The sequence below is a fragment of the Mytilus californianus genome, unplaced genomic scaffold (genome assembly GCF_021869535.1).
Source record: "Mytilus californianus isolate M0D057914Y unplaced genomic scaffold, xbMytCali1.0.p SCAF_11, whole genome shotgun sequence".
NCBI classification, from domain to species: Eukaryota; Metazoa; Mollusca; class Bivalvia; order Mytilida; family Mytilidae; genus Mytilus; species Mytilus californianus.
In genome coordinates this window covers 28,100,768-28,120,348 of record NW_026262593.1, presented here as the reverse complement: position 1 = coordinate 28,120,348, position 19,581 = coordinate 28,100,768, and positions in this window count along the sequence as shown.

Below are 19,581 nucleotides of genomic sequence, written 5' to 3'. Positions count from 1 at the left end.
GTAGCCGTCAGGTAGCTTATTTAATTTTTTTCTAGACTAGCTTTACATATTGCGAAGAGACTTGGCTATTGCTGAAAAAAACAACCTATGGAATATTTGTCGCTAGGTTACTGTCTTATTTATGTGTATTCTGATATCTTTCATTAATTTTAACCATCCTTAGGTTTAAAAAAGAACAAGCGAAGATACTACTACAAAAAGAATACAGTCCTCGTGGAGCAGCAAATTTACAGTGGTATTTTTTTATTTAAACATACGCGCCATAATTTAGGGATAGAACATGTAAACAATACATCAAAATGATTTTACGAACAGCGACTGTAATTTCAATCCGACAAAAACTACTGGAACCATACCTAGGTTAAAGGTTAAAAGGAAGACATAGGTATAACACGACTAGTTATCGCCCCCCCCCTTTTTGATGAATAATTGATACAACTTAAAATAGAAAAAAATTCAAACATCTCCTCGAAGTAGAGATGCACAGAAATACATAACAAAGTTATCAAAGTTTTAATACAGATACAGCATTAATAGAAACGAAAAGGATAATAACGAACAAAAGGAAAGCACAATGTTGTCCTATTTTGAATGATGAAAACATACAGAAGTAGGGCAGTTACACGATATTAAAACTTTGCAGAAGCGGATTTAAGAGGATCGGGCTCCTATTATGGAGCTACATACATATGCATATGATTGATGCATGGACTTTTTACATGGTCCACTCCTAACATTGCCTAGTTTGCCCCCAACCAATCCTGGATCCGCATCTGCTTTGGGTCTCTCCAGTCTTGTGGCAAATAACAACAAAAAGGGTAGCATATATATAAACTGCTTCCAATGTACAATTGTGGTGGTTATTGGCAAATCAAGATAGATAATGGAAAATAAGCTTAAATGAATATACATTGTGTTAAAAACATATCTGTTAAACTGAAAATAATTAGGGGCTTCAATACTTTATGCACTTTTGCATTATAGTCAAATTAACAATACAATATTGTTAGGGGTAAAACTATTGTTTTATATGCAACCAAATTGGCAAATACGCAATATGCGCATTAACATGGAATAGCCCAGAGAATATTTACCTGTTCCTGCAAAATTGTGACGCTGGTACTGTTTCAGTAAAAACAAACTCCATCCCAAACACCAATAAGTAAATGTAGCAATGGCTTTTTATTTCATAGTTGCATTGGGTTATAAATAATACAGTATATTAAGCAAACCGAAAAGGAAAAATCTGAATATTTCAAACAAACCAAAAGTAATCGGCCAGGAAGACTTCCCTAATCATTAAAATTCGTAGGATTGGTTTATGTTTGGCCATACACATTTTTCGTCTTGAAAATGTTCCTTGTGGGAGGTAATATTGTAGGAGGTGTAAATAAAGCATACAAACACCTTTGAGACGTAAATGAAGCAGTGCCAATTCTAACCACAAAAAGTTATTATTTGGAATCTTTTCTTCTGTCAATAGATTTGATGACTTAGTCTGTATACTGATTCATTTAAGATTTGCGTTTTAGTTTATGTAACCTATGAACGACCAAAGAGAGTCATCTCACAAAAAATGTAAATGACCCAATGTTATCTCTAGGAGAAAAGAGAAGGCGTTGATAAACATCATTCACATGCTATTTAAACAGATCTTAACTATCTCAAATCATATGAACCTCTTTTCGGACAAATAGAGTTATTTCTCTTGGCACAAACCATTCTAATAAGAATTTTAACTGCTTCAGACAATATACTCACAATTTATTTTTTCAACCAAGATCAGATCTGCGAGCTGATTCAGCCAAACAAAGAAATCAATATTTGACATCAACATCTATGCCATTCGTTGTCTTTATTTAGCCACACAAAACCACATATAATAAAAGGTATAGCTTTTAAAGAGTATAATAACGAGTCTCATAGAAACTTCCAAAATTTTGACTGCTGGATTGATATATAATTACAAGACAGCTGATCTCAAAGAACAATTAAGTGCATACGTTTGTTTTTAATTTAAATCGATTTGGTCTGTTCATGGTTGATTTATGGCAATATTTTAAAAATAGGCCAGCGGTATAGCGACTGTGACGAAAAAATAATGTCATCTTTAAGGTCTTTGGTTTTGAATCGTAAGACATAATCTATTAGATAAATTAATGCAACAGTAGTTCATCGATATTCAAAACAATACAACCTCGAAATCACAAGGACTACGACACCATTAATCACTAAGACATTATCGCATGTAAATATAGCAGTCAACATTGAATATAATTCCACAAACAACTTTGCAGCAACGTGAATTTCGTCAACAAATCTTCCAAGGCCGTTAGAATAAATGGTAAACACATTTTCTTATACTGGTCAATTAAGCTTGCATCTATGTATAAATAACTCCAATAATTATCAGCATTTGTTTTTTTCTAAATCCAGGCCTATTAAAACCCTTTTCAAAATGATATACTAAAATTTGAAAATTATTGATGATTTAAATCTTACATTGTTCTACAATAAGGCGATTTTAATATCAAAAAGGGGCCCGAAATAAATAGGACCCTAAAATGAATAGGGGCCCTAAAATAAAAAGCATAAACTATCTAACGTTTCGCATGAGACAATTGAAATCATAAGAGGACCGTACTTTACTCAAGTACATAAATTGGCCAATCATTCTTACCAATTCGGAGCAACCAACTAGGAAAATATTTCACCGACTGCTTGCATCTCCTATTGTGATTACAGATAACTTGAAGTTAAATATACTACCAAAACTAAACGTTTGCTTCATAATTGGACCTTTTCCGTTAAATCGACACGGATAAGCGATTCAAATCACAATCTATGACAAACGTGGAGTTTAAATTTTCCCATTGTGAACTTTCCATCTCTCAGTAGTATCATACCCTCTGTCCCATCGTATTGCGTTCACATATCTCAACTGCTGACGCTCGCATGCAATTTAACATTATATGGACTTCAACGCAAACACCAACAGGGTTATGAAGAGTATGCATGACTGAAATCTACTCTACACTAGATTTAAGGTCACTAACATCAGTCGGTTGACCGACATAATTTATCGTTGTCTTAACTCATGAGAAAAACGTTTTGCAGTTGTAGATTGTAAGACACGAGAACAGGAGACGCTAGAAATGTATTGACACATCCGGTCTCGCTCTGTTTGAAGTTCATGTAATTCCCAAGGTTTTTCCTTGGTTAGTATATTCAAAATTGAACATTGGCAAACTAATGCTGCCTCGTTGTATTAATTATGGTATCAAATATAATTTGTGCTATTGAGTTCTTAGAGTGACATTATAGTATTATCGCAAAATAAATTATAATCTCTATATATAACAATATGCTAACTTAAAATTTCTGAAATCGCTTTTCTACTTCGAAAGGATAATCCAAAAATGTTATAAAAAAGGTCTAGGGGTTATTGTTTAAAATCTCAAGCAGGACACCCAAGCCCTACTATTATTATATTTTGCCACATGCAATTCTACATAGATGTTTGAGAATATGTGAATGAAGATAGGTATATGAAGAGATTATAATAAATATAAGAAGATGTGGTATGAGTGCCCATGAGACAACTCTCCATCCAAGTCGCAATTTGTAAAAGTAAACCATTATAGGTCAAATTACGGCCTTTAACACGGAGCCTTGGCTCACACCGAACATCAAGCTATAAAGGGTCCCAAAAATGACTAGTATAAAACAATTCAAACAGGAAAACCAACGGTCTAATCAATATAAAAAACGAGAAATGAGAAACACGTACGAACCACATCAACAAACGACAACCACTGAACATCAGGTTCCTGACTTAGCCAATCAGAAACCGTTTACAGCGGGAAAACAGAAATGAAATGTCTAAAGGAAAGGGAAGAAAACGTACCCGAAGCAACTCTGTAATTAATCCGCTATTAAATACGGAACTACAACGACGAGAACATATATGTGGTCAATTGCACTACAATAGTACATATTGGGGGTAATTGTATAATTATGTAGTAAAACCTATCAATCTGAAATTTAAATTTCCATCGGACATATGCACAACCAGAACTTTACACCAGTGAATTCAATGAATTGAATATATATACGTTTATGAATCTTGGGAAATGAAACACGGTTATCCTTTATTCTACTTTGGCAAATCTATGTTCGTTTTACTGAATGGAAAGATAAAATGGATCTTGAGACATATTACCAAAAAAAGGCTTCGAGTGAAAGAATATGTTTCAAAACATGCAAAATAATTTAATTTATTTAGCCAAGTAGATATATTCGTTGGGAATGTTTGGCTAAAGTTTACTCGAGAATCGCCTGGAAATTATAATACGATATTTTTTACTTCCTCACCCCATGTTTAATTCCAAGAACCCCACTTATAATTTGCTATATCCGCCACTAAAATTTTAATGATTTCTGAGTAAATATTGAAAATTATAACTATCCTTATATGAATCTGAAAGTTTTTACTGAACACTGGAATTTAACACTTGAGCAATGCATGGGTGGTACAGTACTTGTAATTTAATTATACCTTTACTAAGTGAACAGCATAAGAATTATATATCTCATCAATATTTGATAAATCAATATATACAAACTGCATATTTGATCTCAGCAAGGGTAATGAATTATAAATGTGTATGTAAGTTCCTGAATGTGAAACACACTGCAACTTTGGCTGACACAGCTATTGTAAATTGTAATAAATGGTGCTTAAAGATGTCTTACAGATGCAGACGGCATCAACCTCTTTAGAATGAATGTTAATATACAGTTAAGAGTTCTAAGTCACTGATGAGTCTTATGAAGACGAATCGTGCGTCTGATGTACTAAAGAATACGCTTGGTATCTTTGATTATTACATTGGTAGCAATGAATTACATTGATTTCCCAGTCAAATAAAAACCGATAATTTCACATGTGAAATAAACGTGGTTATTTCACTCTCTGACGTCATACAACAATAGGCGTTGTCAAGACGTCGATAACGTCGGATCAAAACAAAATTGTGAATGCGTAGAAAAAAGATATAGTTCCTTACATTTTCTACATTAATTTCATTAAAAAAGCCATTTGCCAATGTAATAAAAAGAATAACTTATCAAAGAATTCAAATATCGAAAAATATTCAACTCGTGATCGAACAACACTGATAATTAACTCATGCGCTACGCGCATTCGTGAATTAATGTGTTGTTCGGTCACTCGTTGAATATTTTTCTCTATTTGAATTCTTCGATTAGTTATTCTATAATGAATTTTGATACAATACGTCAGGAAGAAAAGGAGAAACTATGGAATCAACACACAACTACTAATACTAATTCCAAGAACCCCACTTAAAATTTGCTATATCCGCCATTAACATTTCAATGATTTCTGAGTAAATATTGAAAATTATAACTATCCTTATATGAATCTGAAAGTGTTTACTGAACACTGGAATTTAAACACTTGAGCAATGCATGGGTGGTACAGTACTTGTAATTTAATTATACCTTTACTAAGTGAACAGCATAAGAATTATATATCTCATCAATATTTGATAAATCAATATATACAAACTGCATATTTGAACGATTTTGTTCTTTCTTACAGTGTGCAACTGGGAATATTAATTCATAACGTCATTACAACAGTAATGTTCTTTTTTCTCCCGTGAGAACAACCAGAAAATAATTTCATCCATATTTGAACGATGTTGTTCTTTCTTACAGTGTGCAACTGGGAATATTAATTCATAACGTCATTACAAAAGTGAAGTGATTTGAGATCAAACATAAACTGGTGTTTTCTGAGAATAATATTAGACAAAAACCTAATGTGAACTTCGAGTTGTTTCCCATATATCTAACATCTTGTAAATATATGTTTTTCGTAGATTACATTTATGAATAGAAACAACAATTAAGATAGTTATAGTAAACCTTTAGTACCCCTCCGTACATTCTTTAAAAGACTTATCAATCAGCGCGATTGGTGATCGTAAGCTCACGGAGTACATTTATGAATGAACCATATGTTATGGTGACGTCAAAAGAGGTAGCCAAGGGATACATTTTGATGGATTGTGCGTTTATTTGAAATAAATCTTTTTGTTTTTTTTTCTACAATTTATCATGAATATAATGAGAGCGACTGGTAAATCATAAGGATGACAACGTTTTTTAAGTAAAGTAATGTTGAGAATGAACTTACCTTATTAACAAAAGATTCACACATTACAGTTATATCAACAAAATGGCTAATATCAAATACTAACTAAAATTCTTTCATAAAGTTTATGTATTTATACACCAATACCAACACATGAACAACAACATTTAGTTAATATGTTGTTTTTTTATCAATTTGATAATACCTCGTCACGTATATAACATTATGACCAAAAAAATAGGTCAGATATGAATCAATACGTGCTGTTAGTAAATACGTCATAGTCTGTGTTGTGTAGGTAGAAATCACATGGTAGTAGCGACAACAACAAGTGTGTCGTAGTAGTATGACTTTATTGGGGAATTATTAATTTTATTAGAATGTAATGGCTTTTAACATGGCAATAATAAAAAATAAACAACACGTATATGAAAAAAATGAAATATCATGGCTTGTTAAATATATTTCATTTCGTTTGAAAATGGGTTTTCCCGTTTGGTATTTGTATTAATTATATATAGATGGGAACTAGTGTAACTAGTTCTGAAACTAGTTCTGCAAGAGTATGTACTATTTATAAAGTTTGATGGTACGTGCACAAGGCACGAGAAAAGTTTTGGCGGTTTCTACGGGTGGGGTTTTATGGTACTATATAAAGTTTGGCATTTAAATGTATTAGTATCGAAGGTGCTCGCAGTTACTTCGAATCGTCACGAAGTTAGTCACATTAGTATACGTTTATGATGTCCGATACTGGTTTCCGACCATGATGATTTGAGACAGTCCAAAAGTAAGGAGAGCACATCCAATACCGAGTTGTCTACTGATGGTGCTGTATCGTTGTTTTCAACAGTTTTAACAAACGCTCTAGAACAGCAGAAAGTTAATTTAATCAAACATTTTGAAAACCAATTTGTACAACCAGTGAAGTCAACCGGTGTTTCGACTCCAGATTTCGTTTTCAAGAGAGAGGGACATCGCATCCAGTACTTATTCAATACAGAAAGGTCCGACACGATTTCAAGAATAGAGAAACTGATTAAGTCCAAATCGTACGTACAGGCGTTGGAGGTGTTAGCAGAGGAAAAAGAAACGCTGCGGAAGAGGAACAAAATTCTGAAAATCGGCGACAAACATGGATGGGACACCGTTAATGAATACCTTGATAGTCCTTTGGCTGACGATAAGGACGATGCAGCTAATTTGCGTTCCGCTATTGCCAGTGCTTCTAGAAAAAGGAAAAGTTCAAAACCGTATGATCGGCCCAGCAATAAACCTACAGAAAGTGGAAATAAATTCAACGCAAAGAATTTTTTTCGTGGGATTAGTCAAAGCAGTGGATTCGGAGAAAGTACAGGGCAGTCACAGAACAGATCCGGGAAATGCTTTTATTGCAATCAACAAGGACATTTCGCCAGATTCTGTCCATTCAAGGCAAGTCCGTCAGCAACAGTCAGCACGGCCCCAAAGGAACAAGAAAAGTCACAGTAAAGAACAGACGTTAGATGAAAATACAACGAATGGAGTTGAGTATAATTTTGACTTTATTAACAATTATGAAATTAAGTCTGGAGATCAAATTATTAACGTTAAAGGGAATTTAAAAAATAATGTGTTATTTTGGAAATCTGTTTTACAGGCAAATGATTTTATCTTAAATACGATAGAATTTGGCTATCGAATTCCATTTAATACTGAACCATGTTGTATTCATTTACCTAATAACAAATCAGCTCTTAAGCATGCTACTTTTGTTGAAAAGTCAATAGATGAACTTCTTACTACTAATTGTATCAATGAAGTAGAGTGTCCACCTTTTGTAGTAAATCCGTTAACTGTTTCAGTACAAAGTTCAGGTAAAGAAAGACTTGTACTAGATTTGAGACATGTAAACAAATACGTTGAAAAACAAAAGGTTAAATTTGAAGGTGTTAATGAAGCATTATCTTTTGCACATAATTCAAAATACATGTATAAATTTGATTTAAGGCATGGTTATCATCACATAGATGTGCATTGTGATCATCAAAAATTTTTAGGTTTTTCATGGAAATTTGGCAATAAAATCAGTTTTTTTTTTACTTTCACAGTTTTGCCTTTCGGTTTCATCAGCAGGTCACATTTTTACTAAAACGATCAGAGTTTTAGTAAAATATTGGAGAGCTATGAGTATTCCTATTGTGGTTTATTTAGATGACGGGTGGGGAACTGCAGAAAATTCAGAAATTTGTGAAAATATGGCTTTACAGGTTAAAAGTGACTTAGAAAAATCTGGTTTTGTTGTAAATAATAATAAGAGCGTATGGACACCAGTTCAAATTATGGAATGGCTAGGTTTTAATTGGAATTTAGAAGAAGGAACTTTAGAAATACCTGTGAAAAAATTCGAGAATTTAAAAAACATTATATCTGCTTTATTTGAACGTAATATACATATCACTTGTAGAAATTTAGCTAAAGTGTGTGGAAAAATAATTTCTATGTTACCAGCATTAGGCAGTATTTGTCAAATTATGACAAGGCATTTACATATGACTATTTCTTGTAGAGCTTATTGGGATTCTTTTGTATATTTGAATGACAATGTTATTCAAGAACTTAGATGTTGGTATTTTTACTGTGACAAAGTTAGTTTTAGGCATATTTCATATTTTCATAGAATGCCTGAGAGAATTATTTTTTCTGATGCCAGCGAATATGCAGGTGCTGGTTATATTGTAGGTTCAAATAATGTATCTCATTTTATGTGGGATAAATCAGACAGAACTAAGAGTTCAACTTGGAGGGAATTAAAAGCAGTAAGCAATATTTTACAGTCTTTACATAATCAATTGAGTGGAAAACTTGTCAAAATTTACACCGATAATCAGAATGTAACTAAGATAATTAGAAAAGGTAGTATGAAGGCAGAGCTTCAGGACATAGCTTTAGATGTTTTTAATATATGCTTAGATAATAATATTGTATTAGAAATTGAATGGATCCCAAGAGATAAAAATATTCAAGCTGACGAATTGAGTAAAATTTTCGATTTTGATGATTGGGTGTTTCAGATATTATTTTCAAATATTTTGATCGGTTATGGGGTCCATTCAATTGTGATCTATTTGCCGACAGTAGAAATAAGAAAGTATCTAGGTTTTTCTCAAAGTTTTTTACACCTGGTACCTCCGGTGTTGATGCGTTTGCATATGACTGGTCAGCATTTAATAACTGGATAGTTCCTCCTATTGTTTTGATTAATAGGGTTATTAATTATATGCATATATGTAAAGCAAAAGGTGCATTAGTAGTACCTAAGTGAAAATCAGCTGTGTATTGGCCTAAGATTGTGAATCGTTTAACATATCAATATAAAGGCTATATAAAAGATTTCCGTGAGTATAGAAATCCGAAATCATTTTTTATACAAGGATCGGACGAAAACAGTATTTTTGCTAAGCAACCATTTAACAGTAATGTGTTAGTGTTGTTAGTTGATTTTACAACTTAGTAATTTAGATAATTATCTATTTAGATACACTTATATGTGTGTATGTCACACAGTGTGAAATGTTTACTTGTGAACAATATAGTTGTTCTGTGGCATAATATACTGTGTGTAACAGTATTATGATGGACTATGTATGAACTTTTATGAGCTATGTTGCACAGTGTAACATAAAGAATCACACAGTGTGGTTAGAAGTTGATGTATATAGATATGAGATGTATATATTTATAGAAGTTTAATGTTTATCTAATTAAGATACATGTATGTATGAAGATTTTAATTGGGTTTTTTCTATTTACAGACTCAATGGAAACAGTTCGAGAAATTAGCCAATGATTCTAGATTTGCCAAAATTGTCAGTGCATTACCATCAATTGTGGAAGCGTCTAGTTCAAAATCTACTGTTAAAAAATATAAATTTTATTTTGGAAAATTTCGTCTTGGTGTTCCGATTGTCAACTTGAATTTTCTCCGGCTACTGCAACTACAGTATGTTTATATATCGGTTCACTGATACAGCAAGGTGTTAGCGTGTCCGTTTTAGAATCTAACTTTTTTCCATTAAATGGTATCATGACATTAACTTTAAATACAATCCTTGCTCTGATAAGTTGTTATCTAATATTTTAGAAGGCGGTCGTAGAATTTTGAGTATACCCATCAACAAAAAAGAGCCTATTACTACAGACATTTTAAAGTTAATTGTTTCTAGATATGGCTCTGAACATGATTTGTCTAAGTTAAGAGTGTTTACTATGTCTTCTTGGATTTTCCGGTTTCTTGCGCTACAGTGAGTTAGCAAATATAAAAAGAAATAACATTGTTTTCTACGATACTCATGTTGAGATTGCTATCAATAAGAGTAAAACAGACATTTATAGAAGAGGAAACAAGGTTATAATCGCTAGGACCGGCAATGAAATGTGTCCTGTTAAGTGGTTAAAGATTTATTTGAAATTAGCTGGTTTAGAATCTGATTCAGATTATTTTATTTTTCGTTCTTTGTCATTTTTGAAATCACAAGGTATATACAAGCTAAGCAAAAACAATACTTCCTTATCGTACACTAGAGCTCGTGAGATATTACTTAAGGCATTGGAAGATATTGGTTTGGATAAATCTAAGTTCGGGTTACATAGTCTAAGAAGTGGAGGTGCTACCTCAGCAGCTAATAACGGGGTTTCTGATAGATTATTGAAGGCGCACGGTAGATGGTCATCAGATCAGTCAAAAGATGGTTATATTAAGGACAATTTACATCGTCAGTTGGTAGTATCTTTGAATCTTGGCATCTAATTCTGAACTGTTTCATTTCCTTTGTTTCGATGTTACTGCGAGCAACTAATCCTATTTCTGTGTTTGTTTTGTTTAAAGCCTATTGAATTTAGAGTAGAAATACTTTAAATTCGGACGAGCAGGGCGAGGGAGAATTTAAATATATTTCATTTCGTTTGAAAATGGGTTTTCCCGTTTGGTATTTGTATTAATTATATATAGATGGGAACTAGTGTAACTAGTTCTGAAACTAGTTCTGCAAGAGTATGTACTATTTATAAAGTTTGATGGTACGTGCACAAGGCACGAGAAAAGTTTTGGCGGTTTCTACGGGTGGGGTTTTATGGTACTATATAAAGTTTGGCATTTAAATGTATTAGTATCGAAGGTGCTCGCAGTTACGTCGAATCGTCACGAAGTTAGTCACATTAGTATATATACAGTGGCTGCTATGTTTATTACATGTATTTATATATGTTGGTTGTATAAAAGAAACCTGTATTATAAAGTTTAATAAAATAATGTATCGCAAGAGAAGATAATATGTTACTGCGAGCAACTAATCCTATTTCTGTGTTTGTTTTGTTTAAAGCCTATTGAATTTAGAGTAGAAATACTTTAAATTCGGACGAGCAGGGCGAGGGAGAATTTAACCTTTCATCAAATTTATGATAAATGTCCTGCAGAAAAACTGCATTTAAAATTCTGTAAATATATTCTTGGTGTCCACTCAAAAGCAACAAATATAGCTGTTTTATCTGAATTTGGCAGACTTCCTTTATATTACAATATTGTAAAAGCTATGGTTAAATACTATAACAGGTTAATAAGAAATCAGTTCATATCTCCACTGCTAGATAGTGCTTTTCATGAATCAATATTTTTATCTGATGCAAAAAAACCTTCATGGTATGGTAGTTTAAATGTGATATTAAAAATTATTAAGTCTGCTAATCCAATGAACAATCAAAGCTTACTAAATGTAAATAGTAAGTTTATTAAGAACTGTTTTTACAAGAATGGGAGCAGACATTACAAATACATGCTGGTAGTAAACTATGCACTTATGTACTTTATAAAAATAATTTTGTCTGTGAAAAATATTTATCTGTAATCCACAATGTTGATATTAGAAAAAATCTGACAAGGCTGCGTGTTTCAGCACACTCCCTAAAGATTGAAAAGGGAAGGTATAAGGGTATTCCTCGACACGATAGAACTTGTCCCAGATGCTCAAGTTCTGAAGTTGAAGATGAGTTACATGTTCTTCTTAATTGTACCTCATTAAATAATGAGTCAAGTAAATTAATACTTTGTGCTAGGAAATATTGTGCTAATGTTGACAATTAAAGATCAGTTTATTTGGTTAATGAGTAATGAAAACAAGGATATCTTGTATGAAATGTGTACTTTCATAAAACAGAATGAAAATACTCATAATTCATACCATTGTTTGTGTTTTTTGTGTATTTTCTTTTTTCTCTCAGAGAATTGGGACAAGTTGTGCTAGAGGCTGCGTCCAAATCAAAATATTTTTATGCAGAAATTTTACACAATATATTTCTATGTCCTTTAAGCACCTGCCCTTGGTGGCTCCTGCATTTGGATAACTACATATTAATCTTATTTATGTGCATTAGCCACAAGGAGGACTATTATATAGTAATTCTTTTTAAGTATTAGTTTATGCTTGTGTTGTAAAGTGTGTAAGTTTTCATATTTCTGTGTATTGGCTATGTGTCCTTTAAGCACCTGCCCTTGGTGACTCCTGCATATGAACAACTACACTATTTGTTTATATGCATCAGCCACGAGGAAGGACTTAACTCAAAAGCTTTTTCTATAATGGATGTGATGCTGCTTCTGGTGCATGGTCAATAAACACTAAACATTCTAGTGTATGTGACTACATGTATTATTAACTCAATTTATATTGCATGTTTTTTGTCAGTTGTATTTCAATTTTTTATTTTCTTGTGTATTGACTATTGCAATTGTGTGATAAAAAAAAAACAATGTACTGATTATGCCTATAATGGGTCCTCTATTGGAAATAAAATTTATCTTATCATACTTAACTCATATATAAGTCCTATTTACAATCAGCTGGTCCATATATCGTATATTGGACCTGAACAGCGGCCAATGAGTATTTTTACTGTGACGTCATGAATATTAACTGTATTTTTAAAATTAATTTCAGTAAAATGGCATAAAATGGCAAATATTTCAAGAAATTTAGAACAAAAATCATTTTTTCTCCATTTAATCTTTTCAAGCCAGAACATCGCTATTAAGCGGTTTTTGCTGTTTGAATAAAACACTGCATAAATATTGCTTAAAATATATTTCGTATCACGGAAAAAATAAAACCTTGTATTGTTTCATCACGTTGACAGTATAATAAAACAAACAACTTGGGCCTGATGTCAGTTAATGAAAAATTGGTTATCTCCAAAAAAGGATATAGATATGTCCATATAGATTCTGGAAGATGACCACCCAGTCCATAAAATACCATATGGCTCCCAGTGCCATGGATGTTTTGTAAAATATCAGATAAAAGATATTGAAAAAGCAACAAAAACAGCAACATTTCATCACAAAATTAGACATTTAGATGAGATCGCTATACGGTGTTCTACTACCAACAAACTTCCACGCTTTAAACCATCCCCTAGACAGGGGTGAGAATGCATTGAACAGAACATTTTTACAACACATCCGTGTTCTGATGCTCCAGGGATCAAAGAAAACAAAATGTAAGATGTATGAAATTCACAATTTTATTTGTGATAATAAAATAAAATTTGGTCATCAAACTAATGTATCCTAATACTTAATCTAATTACTATTGCTTACAGGTGTGGAATAAATGTCGTGTTCGATCTCAACAAATAACATCTTTAACCGCAAGAAATGCGCAATATGTATCAAAATGCCAGACGACATAGTATAGGGATTATATAATGTATGCATCATGATTTAATTAGAACGCATTAATTATTTTGGTTTACCAGATGCCTGTCTGTCATAAGATGATAAAGCATAGGATTGGTTGAATTTGGATACCAAATTTTAGTATCAGAACATAAATCAATGAATAACTTCTACCGCGATTTCGTTACACCCAAGAACATTAGAGGAATCAGATATATATATAAATAATTTTGCGTTAAAAATTTTTGATTTGTAGGTTTTTGTTAAAATTGATACTATGAATAGTAAAAACAGAACTTGTTTCAGACCTAAATGGAAAATGGATAATAAGGGTAACTTTTTTTTACCTCTTAAACCCCTGACTAACTAATCATTATTAATCTACCGAATATCATCCTGAAGATGGTAACAATAACACATCAGTATGTCGGTTTATTTGATTTTTGCCTTATCATCGCTCAGGGTTTCATTTTTTTTTTGCATCAAAGGTAACATTTACGTCTATTCGTTTATCTTAACACACGCTTTCAAAAAATATGTTTTCGAATGAAAACTGCCTGACAGCAGCATATTGACATGATAAAGATATATCGGAAGTCTGACTTGAAACTTGATGTTACTAAAATGGACAAACGTCCATGTACTCTCGTTTAAACATTTTTTTTTTATATAAGTAACCTTAGAGTACAGGTAATTGTGATAGAAAAAACAAAGGAATATCATTTCACAGAAATAGAGAAAAAGAAAAAAACTAAATTTTTTTAAATCGATCAAGTTTAGATTTGGAAACACTTGTACAAAGATAAGAGCAAATGCAAAATCGTTTTTTAATGCATTGACAAGGAACATTATATAAGATAAAACAATATCAATATCGATTAACACGTTTCCACATCTAAATAATTAAAAACATTTACAAGCCCTATTGGAATTCTTGTTTTTACAGAATTAAAGAACAATCATCATTTGCCATTATAATTAGTCTTTGAGGGAACTTTAAAGTTTTGTTTTGTGAAAATGTCAAGAAAACCACCCTTTTCCACAGACGTACAAAGACGGACAAAGACGACCATAACGGCAGTACCATATCATCAACAATAATCAGCGTGAATGATTTGGTGGATAAGTTAATGACTAAGGTTTCAACCTCAAGGACCATCTAAATCTTTTTTCAATACGGTAAGTATGACACCATAGTCTATAAAATTCCCTGACAAAGTACCCGGTACGAAGTGAAAAGCATGATACTGACTATCAAATTACAATGTTTTGTTTTATGTCGACTACATGTATATAAACTTTCGCACATTTAAAGTCACAGGGGAGTTAGAAAATAACAAATATATTTGTATGGGAAAGAACTGTATCTAACTGCTATTTCAGCGAGGCAGAAGTAGTTAAAGTAAAAAGGAAGGTATAAAGAAATTGATCGAACGCCGTTGTATTAAAAGTTGCATAGGCTATTCCTTGCCTTTGGGAGATATTTCTTGCAATGTCATATATGACTCGATAGGAAAATCGAGAGCAAAGAACTAGATCTATCGAGCCGCGATACTATCTGGAATACTTTTGTTGTATATTGGTATGTTCGTTGTGAAGTTATTATCTATAAGTGATTGTAGGTAAGTTCTTTCCCTTTGTTGGGAGAGACCTTATTGTTGTTCTAGTTGTATTTATAGTTAAAATAAACTATTATATCATATAATGAGAAAACAAATTGTACACAACAAGCGAAAAGCACATGTTCATCCCATGCTTAATTCAAGGAAACCTCTTCGGTTCCACCTACTTGTTACGTTAATTGTCATTGATTATATGCCAAGTTTGAGGAAAATGTTGCTATAAAAATAAAGATCGCCAACCTAGTACACTCATTCTTTATGTATACAGGAACTAAGACCTATACACTTTTATAGCCTCTGTTATTTTTTTGTGAAGTTATGTGAAGATGTAAATAAGATGGCCAAAATTAATTCAACGTACACTAATTTAGTTATGTGGTTTACAATAAAAGCCAAAGCCAGAAGAGGTAGCAGCCGTTGTGGAGTCCATACTTCAAAGAAACATCAAAATAGTCAAAAACCAAAACCATAACAACTCACGTAAACCAAGATGGCCGCCTACCAAAATGGAGCCTTCCACCTGTTCCTGACCAACTGCAACAGAAAATATTTAATGCTCAACAATCGCCTCCGGGAACGAGCCGACCGTGCGAGGGCTGTATAGCCAGTCAATGTCGTTAAAAACTCCCATCATCAGTAGTGGAATCAACACATTAGAATGATAAATTTACCACCTCGAAAGCCTCAATACGACATAGTATAGGTCATCGCAAATACAAACCATCTGCGTTTCATGTTGTGTCTTCATTTGGATGGTCTCTTTGTCTTCTGTTAAAAATTGTAAGCAATTCAACACATTCGAATCAGATTCTTTTCCATTACGCTATGCAACTTCCGTTCACTATTTCAAGAGGCCAAAATCACACCTGTTATTGATACAAATTTTTCCTTCTTTGACAGGCTGCTTTCAATAATTATGGATATTGGTAATAACGGACCATTCAAACCCCATTCAAACCCCAGACTACTTTTCTAAAGATAAAGTAATACGTACTTATATTTGTAGAACTCAAGAATAAAGGGTTAAATGGCATCAGTATTAGCAATTTTTCCCCCATCAAAAGTCTTTACAGAAAACAAAACTAGATTACTTGGAAGATAAACAACTCTTGTCATTTCCTATATCTACACAAAACCTATTGCATCCAAGATGTCTAACAACAAAAGGATTTTATAGACCTTTACCCTTTACGGCAAATTATTTCAAACCTCTCGATTGCTCTTTAGTCAAGCTGGTCATATAACCACCGGAGACCATGGCATCGTAAACGATAAATAACTCAAAGAGTTTTAGGAAAAGAGCAAAAAATAAAGGCAACAGTAGTATACCGCTATTCGAAATTTATAAATCGATTGAGAAAAAAACAAATCCGGGTTACAAACTAAAATTGTGGGGAAACACATCAAATATAAGAAGACAACAAGGACACAACAGAAACACAACACTAAAATGCAACACACACAGGAACGAACTATAATATTACAATGGCCATTTCCTGACTTGGTACAGGACATTTTAAGAAAAAATGGTTGGTTGAACCTGGTTTTGTGGCTAGCCAAACCTCCTGCTTTTATGGCAATGTTAAATATAACATTAAAGTGACAAGATTACATGACAGGACTACACAACAAATACATGGGAGAACAAACAGGACAGAGACACACACATATAATAGCTATCTAAAGGTACCAGGCTTAGAATTTAATACGCCATTGTATTCCATAGCCAACAAAATCACCTGACAAAAGAAACTCATATTAGAGATGCATGCAACTGAGGTCTATGTTAGAAAAAGAGTGACGCGCGAGCCATATAAACATTCAATTGGAATTCAGATATTCTAGGAATCCCACTTATACACCTACATCATTCTCAATAACATTAAACAGAACCAATTTTACTGCACCAGATGCTCATTTCGACAATTAATGTCTCAGGGAGGAGATTTTAGAAAATCACATATCCGTCTATTTCTTCTTTGGTATTACCACAAAAAAAACAACAACGATGAAATTATCCCATCATTATTATATACCAAAAACTTCACACAAAAGGTAAAGAACGATATCTTTTTTCTATTTTCTACACTACCATTCCCAATGTCAATTCAAAGACCGAATAAATTAATTAATGGCAATAACACTTTATACATTTCGTGCGGCCGAAGTGTTTTTCTGGATGTACCTTCATCAGGAACGCTCAACCATAGATTCCTGACAGCAGTAACATACCGGCATCCTCTGTCTGATCTGTAAATTCAACGGATGTGTCATATTTCCTTCCAGTACATTACGACTGAGTTTGAATTCACATGAAGGGTGATGCATGCATATGATGTTCCTATGGTCCCTTCCAAACTTGTTTGCTATGCTTGTGTATATAGTGACTTCTTAGATTTCAATGAATGTAATCTATGTTTGACTGGTAATTTTTTTAAGTCAAGCACAAAGTTACTCAAAACATTTAATAAATACTTTCATATTTTCAAACATTTGGTTTGGAAGTTTGGAAAATTTGTACTGTGTGTCTTTTTGTCCTTTTGATAGTTATTTTTGTGCTTAGTGTCGATATGATGAGTAAAGCCATTTCCACCTGATTTTAACACTTTTTTCTTATGTTGTTCTGTTAAATCACTGTCCAAGGTTTGGGGTTTGATCTCTAACAAACATGTTGAACCCCACCACATGCTTTATGTGCCTGTCCAAAGTCAAGAGTCTGTAATTCAGCTTTTGTCGTATGTTGTCTGTCATAATTGTTTTTCGTTTGATTGTTTTAGCATAAATCAGGCCGTTGGTTTTCTCTTTTGAATTATTTCCCACATCATAAGGTGAACTACAGTTGTTAACATCCTCGTTGTGTTGCCACTGGTGAATAAATGTTTCAGTGGCAATCATATAACATTTTCTTATTTTATATAAAAATCGACGCACCCAGTCTCCCTCCGTATGGTGTTCATTCGAACCCATAAGTATTTAAAAAAAATAATACGGATGTTTTTTGAAAATGGATAAACGCATTTTGAACATCTGTTTACTACTGTTACATAATTATTTCCCTAGAATTAGCTATAAAAAGTTTTCTATTAAAGTTAAAAGTTCATATAAATATCTTGTGTTTCACTACATAGGTTGTGTAATATCATAAAAGTTTCCCCATTTCCCAATAAACAATTTGGCTCCATAAACTGTCAAATACCTTTTAAAGCAAACAAAAAAAGCCAACTTTTTGCCATTTAACATATTTAAATACTTATTTACGCATTTTAAATATAATTATATCATCTGTGGTTAAAAACCTGTTCATGTAGTTTTGAAACCTTTTTATGGTCATTTCTCGTTTTTGTCGAGCCTGCGACTTTTGTCACAGAAAGCTCGACATAGGGATAGTGATCCGGCGGCGGCGGCGGCTACAGCGGCGGCGGCGGCGTTAGCTAACTTCTTAAAAGCTTTATATTTTAGAAGGTGGAAGACCTGGATGCTTCATACTTTGTATATAGATGCCTCATGTTACGAAGTTTCCGTCAGTCACATGTCCAATGTCCTTGACCTCATTTTCATGGTTCAGTGACTACTCGAAAAAAAAGTTCAGATTTTTTGGAATGTTAAATTCTCTCTTATTATAAGTAATAGGATAACTATATTTGGTATGTGCGTACCTTGCAAGGTCCTCATGCCCATGAGATAGTTTTCACTTGACCTCGACCTCATTTCATGGATCAGTGAACAAGGTTAAGTTTTCGTGGTCAAGTCCATATCTGAGATACTATAAGCAATAGGTCTACTATATTTGGTGTATGTAATGCTAGTAAGGGGTACATGTCCAACTGGCAGGTGTCATCTGACCTTGACCTCATTTTCATGGTTCAGTGGTCATAGTTTAGTTTTTGTGTTTTGGTCTGTTTTTCTAATACTGTATGCAATAGGTCAACTGTATTTGGTGTATGGAAATATTGTACGATGTTCATGTCAGTCTGGCAAGTCTTATTTGACCTTGACCTCATTTTCACGGTTCATTGCTCAATGTTAAGTTTTGGTTTTGGTTTGTTTTTCTAATACTGTATGCAGTA